Consider the following 9,216-nt stretch of genomic DNA (forward strand, 5'->3'; position numbering starts at 1 on the left):
CGCGCTGATGGACACGCAGCGTCATGGGGTGAGCGGTCGTGGAAACTGACGATCGCAGCGGCCAATGGGAACCCCGTCGACGCTCGCCAGCCAATGGAACCGAAGGCGAAATCCATCAGCTTTACTTCGCTCCTTTGGGATCGGGGAAACCAGGGGCCGTTTTCGCGCTTCAAACTGATGACGTAAGCTCGCTCCATAAAAAAGTAAATTCCTTGGCATTAAAAAAAATTGTGAGGGAAAATAAACTTAAGAACACCCCCGAATTCGAAGAAAAATAAACCCCGAATCGAGGAGCCGTAATCATAACCGAAGCCTTTTTTAAAACGTAGTCCTTGTTTTGTTCGATGAAATTCACACTCAAGGTGACCGCCTACTGCTTAACGTCGCTAGGCTGCGCGTGCGTTGGATTGGCAGCACGCCTTACCTGTAGTATGATGACCTGGTCAGAGGGAAGGCGTCAACAAAACCTCGCTACAGCAGCCAGTCGGTGAGCTCTGTATTCTTTCAGGGAAGATGATGGACGACTCTATTCAGCATATTCAATGCCTCAGATTTGGGTTCTTACGAAAGATTGCGCCACTTCGAAATAATTTATTTTACCGACGGGTGGGCGTAATCTGTCGAATTTTGTCGCCAGTCTGCAGGGGTTGAAACGGTTGAAATGGAAACCCTCTCCCTTAGCCTTCTCCAGCCCTGTTTTCGGTTTTCGTCACTAGTACTTAAACAATACTAGTTAAACAATACAAACTTAAACAATACTAAACAAGCCTTCTCCAGCCCTGTTTTCGGTTTTCGTCACTAGAACTACTTAAACAACTTAATCGATATCTCTATTCCCGGGCAATGTTCTTAGCGCCTCGACGAGATTTCGGGCAGCTCAAAATGGGCTCTGGCGAAACTTGAGAGACTGGGGATGCAGGAGAACGGTTCTGTTTTCAAAACAATCTTTCGAAAGGTGAGCGCGAATTCGCCAATGGCTTTTCGTACACATTAGGCTTATGCGATTGAAAGTGATCCTGGACTGATCATTTTACGGCTCGTATTCCGGAACCGAATACGAGTAAACTTTTCAAACTAGAGTGCTCGCATCGGGAGCTTGGAATGTTCGGAAGCCGGATATTACGGACACCCCTAAAATGCAGACTTTAAGCTACCCACGCTAAAGGGGATTTTCGGTATTCCCAGGCGTCACTGTTTCCGACATACTGTCTATCATTTCTAAATGGAAAATACTCGTTGAGAAAACGGCAACTGAAAGTTGTGTCAAAGAGCCAATTCATTCAACTATTCCCACTCTCTGCAATGGGGTGACGCCACATGTCATATGACTGGCAGGTTGAGTAAACAATGTAAAACAGCACGGTATGTATATATCTATATATATATATATATATAACGAAGTGAAAAACTCGTGGTGAGATACAACAAACAGCGGAAGTTTATTCGACAGTTCGCTTGTTGTTGTTTGTGACCGTGAGTTCTTCACTTCGTTATATATACGCCTTCGGCCCCTTGGCTCTTATGCCACCATGCCCACTATATATATATATATATATATATATATAATTTTTTTTAGGGGGGGGAGGGGGTGTTTGGTGGCGTGAGCTTAACCAGCTTTCCTTCCACATCATCAAACTCGTTGTAAGCGGTAGGAAACAAGTTGTCCAGCCACCGTATTATAACGCATGACGTCACAACTTTCATATGACTTACGTACGCGAAAAAAAAATTATTGTGACTCGTAGTTTAGGTTACTATACTCGTTTTCATCTCAAGAATTGTAGTAAAAAAAGGCCCTGCTTTTCGCGAAGCATTACTAATTTGACCCGTTATGTAAATACATAAAGTAGCCACGAAACAATTTTTCTGCTTTTGCTAAATACTACTTAGAATCGCTCCATAACGTTAATAACTAAATGCACCTACCAAAGTTTTTTTTTCCTAAACAACGAAAGTCGCAAAAAAAAGAAAAGAACTTCTAGAAATGTGAGCCTTGTTTATTCCGTCAACTGGAAACCAGAACCAGCGGCCAGGTGTCCTATGCCGTTACGCGCTGGGGTTGGCAAAGGAGAAAACGCCTGCTGGGCTCCAGGCACTGTTAGAAATGGGCTGGTTTCATGACCGCAGATGGTTGGACACGGGCAGACATGCACGGAACGCTTTACTAGGAACCAGGTACTTCGACTTGGTTACTTTTTTCGGTAGCCAGTAACGTATTTAGTTACTTCTTTTAAAGGAGCGAGTAAAGAACTTAGTTACTTTTAAGGTCAAGTAACGAACGGTATTTTGTTACTTCTGAGGAGTAACTTGTACAGCAATATTTAAACAGTCACGTTTTAATTCTGATTCGAGTGTGCGTCTGCGACAAAGGCAGATGGGCAACCCGAAAAACAACTAAACAATATAACAGTATTGTGGCGTCTATCGCTGTACAGGTCAATCGGACTCTGCAGCCGGGAACGTCCTTCACCCAGCGAACGCAATAAGGTTCGTTCCTTGAAACATTTAGAATTGTGTACACACCGAATGTAAACCCGGAGGTTGCCAGTGCGGGAAGGCACAGAACCCATTGCAAACTTGGAGCTTTACTAAGCAGAGAAAGAGACAGGGGAATCCCAGATTCACCAGCTCCTCCTGAAGCAGGACACTGCCGCTCCTTTGAGCGCAGGAGTGGAACGCCTCTTCGGCGTCGCCGGAGACGTATTCAACGTAACTGATGAAAACTTGGAGGGGCAGCTACTACAGAAAAGAAAACAATAAACCATGAAACAAAGGAAGTTGTGTATTTCGCCGTCAAAGTAACGAGATAAGTAACTCGTTACTTTTGAGGTAACGACACGCGTTCCTTTTGAGAATCGCTAACGAGTAGCGTATTCTATTACTTTTTGAGCTAGTGACGAGTGACGGTATTCAGTTACTTTTCGAGGGTAACGTACACTAGTCTAGACACGAGCCACTCCCGGAGTTTCCGCCGAGGCATTGATCGTTACGATCCGAACTCGAGTACTCACGCAGTTCTCGTGTCCAATCCATGAGCCGCGCTCGACTGTCGTCAGGTTTCGATCCCACAATTACGTCACCACGGTTCGCGAAGGCAAGACTGAAAGCAATAGTCGCCTTTTATCCTCGCCATTCCACCGCTACAAAGAAGCTTCTGAATAAGGGCGGTCTGTGCGAGTATATTGGGTCCAGACTAGGACCTGTACGCCTCTATACACTCATGAACATTCCAACCCGCTATCGTTTCATTACACCTTCAAGATCTATGTAGCTGATTTATAGATTCGATATTTATTATCTTATCAAGACGCCAAGTAACAACTACTTGGCGCGGCGTGTCAACCAATGTGGAAACGTCTTTTTTTCTCGAAGTTAATATCGATAAAATTAAGATGTGTCTATTAATTGGTAACCACTTTTAGGATAAATCCGAGGCTATCAAAATTTCGTCTCAAACACTCCACCACACTCGAAGAATGCTGACCTCGGGAAGAATACTCGACGTGAATACCTGCTGTAAGTAGCCAGGTGGGAACACTCTGGGAACTCGTTGCGGCGTTATCGGATCAGCCGTGGTAATGCGCTTCGAAGCGATCTGTAGGTTCCGGCGCTGCCGGCAAAATGGGGACACCGACCGAAAGTGTGGGAGAGTTCGAATCTTATGAAACCCGCGATCCCCGTCCATTTCGATTCCTCATCGCTGCGTTTTGTTCTCTTCTCGGCCTGGCGGAAGGGCGCTCGTCCGGAATAATCTCGCGGGGAGGGGGCGGCCGTGGGTGCGCGAAATGTCCTGCTTTCTTTTCAGCGCGAGGGCGAAAGTGGGCGAATTTAAATTTGTCTTCTTCCTTTGTCTTTTTTCTTCTTAGCTGCGCCGCTGTGGTGGGCGGAGCAGGCCCCCGTTGTCTATTTAGAGTGAGGCTGCAGCTCATGAATACAGATTGATCGAAATTGCAGAGGCTTGAAGTCGCCGGCGCTTTTCGGTGTTTATTTAGTTTTGTTTCAGTATGTTAACATTTCTAATCAATCCCTGATAATACCTCTCGAACGCCTAGAGACGCTTCGCGGACTGGCGCGAGATGCAAAAGGAAGAGGGTGTTCCAAAACGTCCATTGTGCAGGTAAAATCGGCGCGTGGACATGGAAAGCTCACATTTAAACCGAATCTGCGCTAAGCAGGTCAGTCTTACGACGTGAATTTTCAAGGGCACTTCTCTTCCCGTAAACAGTGAGAGCAAAACACTTGCGAAAGTCAATGTTGGACGCGTTCGCAGGCGACCGAGTTAGCGACGCTAATTGCTTGTGGCGCCATCTCCCGATGACCCAGCGAGCAAACAGCAGGGTGCGTCGGCTGCTCGCTAAAATAAAATAAAATAAATAATAAATATATATGCAGTTACTGAACCCAAATGAAGTAACTAAATACCGTTACTCGTTACTCACTCAAAAAGTAACTAAGTACGTTACTCGTTACTGAGATTCAAAAGGAACGCGTAACGCGTTATTTTCTCGTTACTCTCAATGTCTCGTTTTTATAAAGCAGCGGCCGCTTCCAATATTTGTCTTCGTTAATACTTTCTCGCTTTTTAACGTGTTTATTCGGAGATAACTGTGGCTGTACTGTCATACCCTGTGCTCATCTCTTCATGGTCTATCAAGCGTTTCCTTGTCATGTACGAATATACGTTACTCGGTGCTTATCTTGGAAATGTAACTAATTCGTTACTTCGTTTAAAAAAACAGTAACTAAGTACAAACAGACCTGTACGTAACGAGTTACAAGTAACTGATGTCATCAGTTACGTTTTATTGTAACCTTTTAACGCTTCAATGACTTCTTCTGCGGTAACGTTCGCGGTAATTCAGTTACTATTTTTTATGTAATCAATTACATGTAATGAGTTAAAGGTTTCCGAAAGAGCTGAAATTATTTAGTAGAGATTTTTTACGTAAAAATCGCCCTTACTGCCCTTGCGTCACTAGTACATGCTGCACCAAGGTTGGACACTTATTGACCCCCTAAACAACTTTAAAAAAAAAATAATGCCAAGATACCGGAAGGGTTAGAATGTCAACGCGCTCAGCGACGTTTTGTACCGTCGAGCTGTCGAGAGTGCCTGAACGTCTATCGTTCAAGCACAAACTGGTACGCAGTGTTGGTGCCCCGTTACAACACGTTCTTCCTTCAAGCGCATCCGTCGAGAGGGTGCTTCAGCGTCGCGGCCGATATCTTCACCAGGAAACGTGGGAAGATGACTGACGAGAACTTCGAACGACAACTGTTGTTGAAGCTTAAGGCCGGGGTCACACTGCTTATGCCCGTGTCCCACTAGAGCGACATACAGAAACAAAAGACAGCGACAAGCCTCAAACCAGAGTATTTCGCGATTTGAGAGGCTTTGTAGAATAAAGGAGGCTATGCTCAAACACGAGCATCGTGCACGCGAGGGTATCTTTGGCAGGCTTGCAATCGCTCTTGCTTCATTCACGAGCACCGAACGACTTAACGCCTGCCAAAGGTACCATCGCGAGCATGCTGCATGGGTTTGACGCTTGTCGCTGTCTTTTGTATCTGTCTGTCGCTCTAGTGGGACACGGGCATTATACATCATGTAAAAGGCAGTCTGCATACAGGTTCGAACGGGAGAGAGTCACCTCAAGATCCGTGCTTCCAATGCCACATGGCAATGAGTTCGAGGAGAAAACTTGGGCACGCGGCATTCGATCCACGGACATTGCGGTGACTCGCGTTTGCAGACTATCGTTTGTATAATGCATAAGCAGCGTGACCCTGGCTTAACAAATGACAAAAAGAAATGAAGTGTAACTACTTTGAACTCATGTACGAATTCTTGATTTTGTATATAAATTAAAAACAAAGTAACGTGAAAAGTAGTCAATTACGTTCTATACCCGTTTTCACCTCAAGAAGCGTAGTAAAATAAGTCCGGCTCCTCGCGGAGCATTCCTAATTTCCCTTCTAAATGCTGAGAATTGAGATATATGTAGCTGTATTTTAGATTAGATATCTGTTCTCTTATCAAGACGTACACGTTTCAAACGCCAAAAGCACCGCTCCTGCGTCCGACGACCAAATATTGTGAGAACTACTTGGCGCGGCTTAGGAACATGGAGCAAAACTTCCTTTTTTCTTGATCTGAAAACGGGTAATACCATAATGAGTTACATTTTTTCAATTAATAATTGTAATCGTAATGGGTTACTTTTTTACCAGTAAGGTGTACTAGACATAGTAGAAGTAGTGCGATATCGGTAACACGTCACGTACAGGTCTGCATTTTACAGAGGACTACATTACTACATGTCAATTTTACTTAATACTTGCACGGTTAATACTATGCAACAATTTCAGTGCTTTACATAAGTAATTTGGGAGTTGGTGTCTCCACCTTTCTGAATTAAAGAGCAACAGCCGCTTTTGCCTGCATTTCCTAGTTTTTATTTTAAAAATGGGAAAAAAAATTGAGGTTTTTGGCACCTCTCAACTCCTTCGCCATTTTTCGAGTCACGTGCGCTGTGATGTCAGTGGGGCTCGCGCCGGGTTCCGGTGAAGCTCGCTCTCTAGAGCCCTCAGTGAGCAGCGAGAACTCATCCGCTCGTGACCGTGTGACCAGGTGCTGGCGCAGCGTGATCAACATGGCGAAAGGAGGAAAGTCCCATCCGGGTCCGGCCATCCCCGTCCGGTTCTGCCCCCGTCCCCCTCCGGCGGCTGTTCGCGGTAGCAGATAGAGCTGACGGTTTTGTGGACGTAGGATAGATGCCGCCACTAAATCTCCGTAAAATAAAAGTTGTGTCTATGATACCAGGTTTTTGACGCATTTATATTCATGTTGGAACCACAAGAAATATAGAAAAGTTACCTTTTATCGAGCAGGTATTGGCACCACTTGCTATCTTTCTACAAGACCCCCCATTGACGTCATGCTGCGTGTTTCTCATGGCCGCCGCTCACGGCTGCAGGTCGTGGAATATTCTAATTTTTGCCTCGCGATTACGCGGCGTAATCGCAACATTTCGAAGGAAGGAGGTGTGTTTTCTCTCTTTTGGGACGTGGTAAACAACGTCAAAAATAGAATATGCAAATTCTTTGAAGGTTAAAATCGCTGCACAGCTCCTTTAAAACTTCACGTCTGTACCGTAACCCCACAATACTGTCCTTACAGAGTTAGAAACTAAAGCTTGTTTTCCGTTAAAAAAAAGGAAAAATAGGGGCTCATAACTTTCCGCATGGATACAGTAAGATGTCTTTATGAACGTCGAGGAATCGTTTATTTCTTTTTTCCTATTGTGTGTTACTGGCACAGCGATAAGCAACCGCAAACATTCGCTCATCCTTTCATTTCTGTAGTCCCTGACAAAGAGATAGGGCAGGGATGCATTTCGAACGCCGGGCCTCCATCATGCTCTCCGTGCCTTCCGCCGTGCTTTGGCTGCGCACGCTCGAGGTGCCCGGGGCGCCGATGCGTCGTCGAAGTAGGGAAACTCTTGCGGGAGACTGGACAACGGAAGTTCCTCTCTGCCGTTCTCGCATTGTCAATCCCATATATATACCAAAACGGCGTCGTTTAATGTTTTTTTTTTCTTTCTTTAAATGACCGCGTCGTTAGCGACTGGCTGCTGGCCGTAATTTCCGCAGTAACGTAGTGTTATCGTCGCTGTCCGCACATAGATGTCGCTACGTTGGCGAAGACGAGCTGCGTATCTTTCCCGACCGGCTTTCTTAATTGTGTCCTTTGCGTCGCGGGCGTAGGTGCTTGTGTTTTCGAGGCGGCAGAAGGGAGAACGACGATTCCGCTTGCTCCACCTAGCGGAAGGGAGTTGCGGCGAGGACTGCGGGACGCTCATTCATTACGTGGCTTCTGGCGCGTAGACGGGGACCATGGTCTGCCGGAGTACTTCATCGATCCTTGCTCAAACTTTACAATACATTGAGCTTTCTTTTTCGTTTTTTTTTATTTCTTTTTTTTTTTTTTTTGCCTTGTATTCTTCACAATTTTCGTGCCAAATTACTTTTTTTTTTTTGGGGGGGGGGGGGGGGGGGGCGTTTAATGCTTCACGCCAAATGCCTCGAGGCCAAAGTTAAAGCCAGGACTGTTCGTCGTCTTGCTGCCTTTGCATATTTGAACACCTCTGTGCAATACGTTTATTATGAGAAAAAGAAAAAGCTTTATTTTTTGCTGGAGTTTTTTCAGTCATTTGTTGCCGCTTCGAGACCATTTTCTATGCATAGGCGGAATGGGGCACTAAACACACCAGTCATTCGATCAATCATTCAATGACTAGATAACAGAAAGTATAAAACAGAGAGGACAAAACACAGACGAGTACATGCGAAAGAATGTACTCGTCTGTGTTTCGTCCTCTCTCTGTTTTATACTTTCTGTTATCTAGCACATCGTACCAACACGCTCGTTAGGAATACAATCAATCAGGTCTTTATTTCACATCCAGAGTTGATGTAGGCTGCAGGGGCTAAAAGTAAAAATGGATTCGAATTTACAAGGCCCTCGGGTTGGGGGGGGGGGGGGGGGGGGGGGGAGGGGAGGGGAGGGGAGGGGAGGGAGGGAGGGAGGGAGGGAGGGAGGGGGAAGTGAAGGAGGAGGAGGAGGAGGGGGGGGCAGCCTTACATTTTGGCACACGGCGACGACAAAAGAGAGGATATATATATATATATATATATATATATATATATATATATATATATGCTACATTTCAAGTGATAATATACTGCGGTTAACTGTATACAAAACAAATTACAATAGACGCATGAAAGTCTCTTGCATGAAAAAAGACACGTTTTACAAGAAAAAATAATATTCAGAGCACTCAATCCCGCAATACATGCAAAATTTTAATGTAGAACCCGATGTCTAGTTTTACCAAGATCCAGTCTTTCAATATTTCTGAAATTATTCTTTCGAAGTTTATTTAGGACAAGTGAACAAGTGGAGCATCATGCCTTAACATTTGAGACCCGTAATTTGCGCGATTTAATGGCATTTTCCAACACTGTCCTTCACGATCGTTGTATATCCTGAAATTTTGAATCAGGTTTGAAATTTGTTCAAGGAAAGGCTCACTATAGAACGAAGGGCAGATCGCATCGTGTGAGTAGAGTATGCTCATATAGATCGGAGACAGGTGTTAGACGTAACTCGATAATAGTGGGGGAGTATGTGAATCAGAAGGGAAATTGAGT

This window comes from Ixodes scapularis, unplaced genomic scaffold (assembly GCF_016920785.2).
Source record: "Ixodes scapularis isolate PalLabHiFi unplaced genomic scaffold, ASM1692078v2 PGA_scaffold44__24_contigs__length_19508400, whole genome shotgun sequence".
Taxonomy (NCBI): Eukaryota; Metazoa; Arthropoda; class Arachnida; order Ixodida; family Ixodidae; genus Ixodes; species Ixodes scapularis.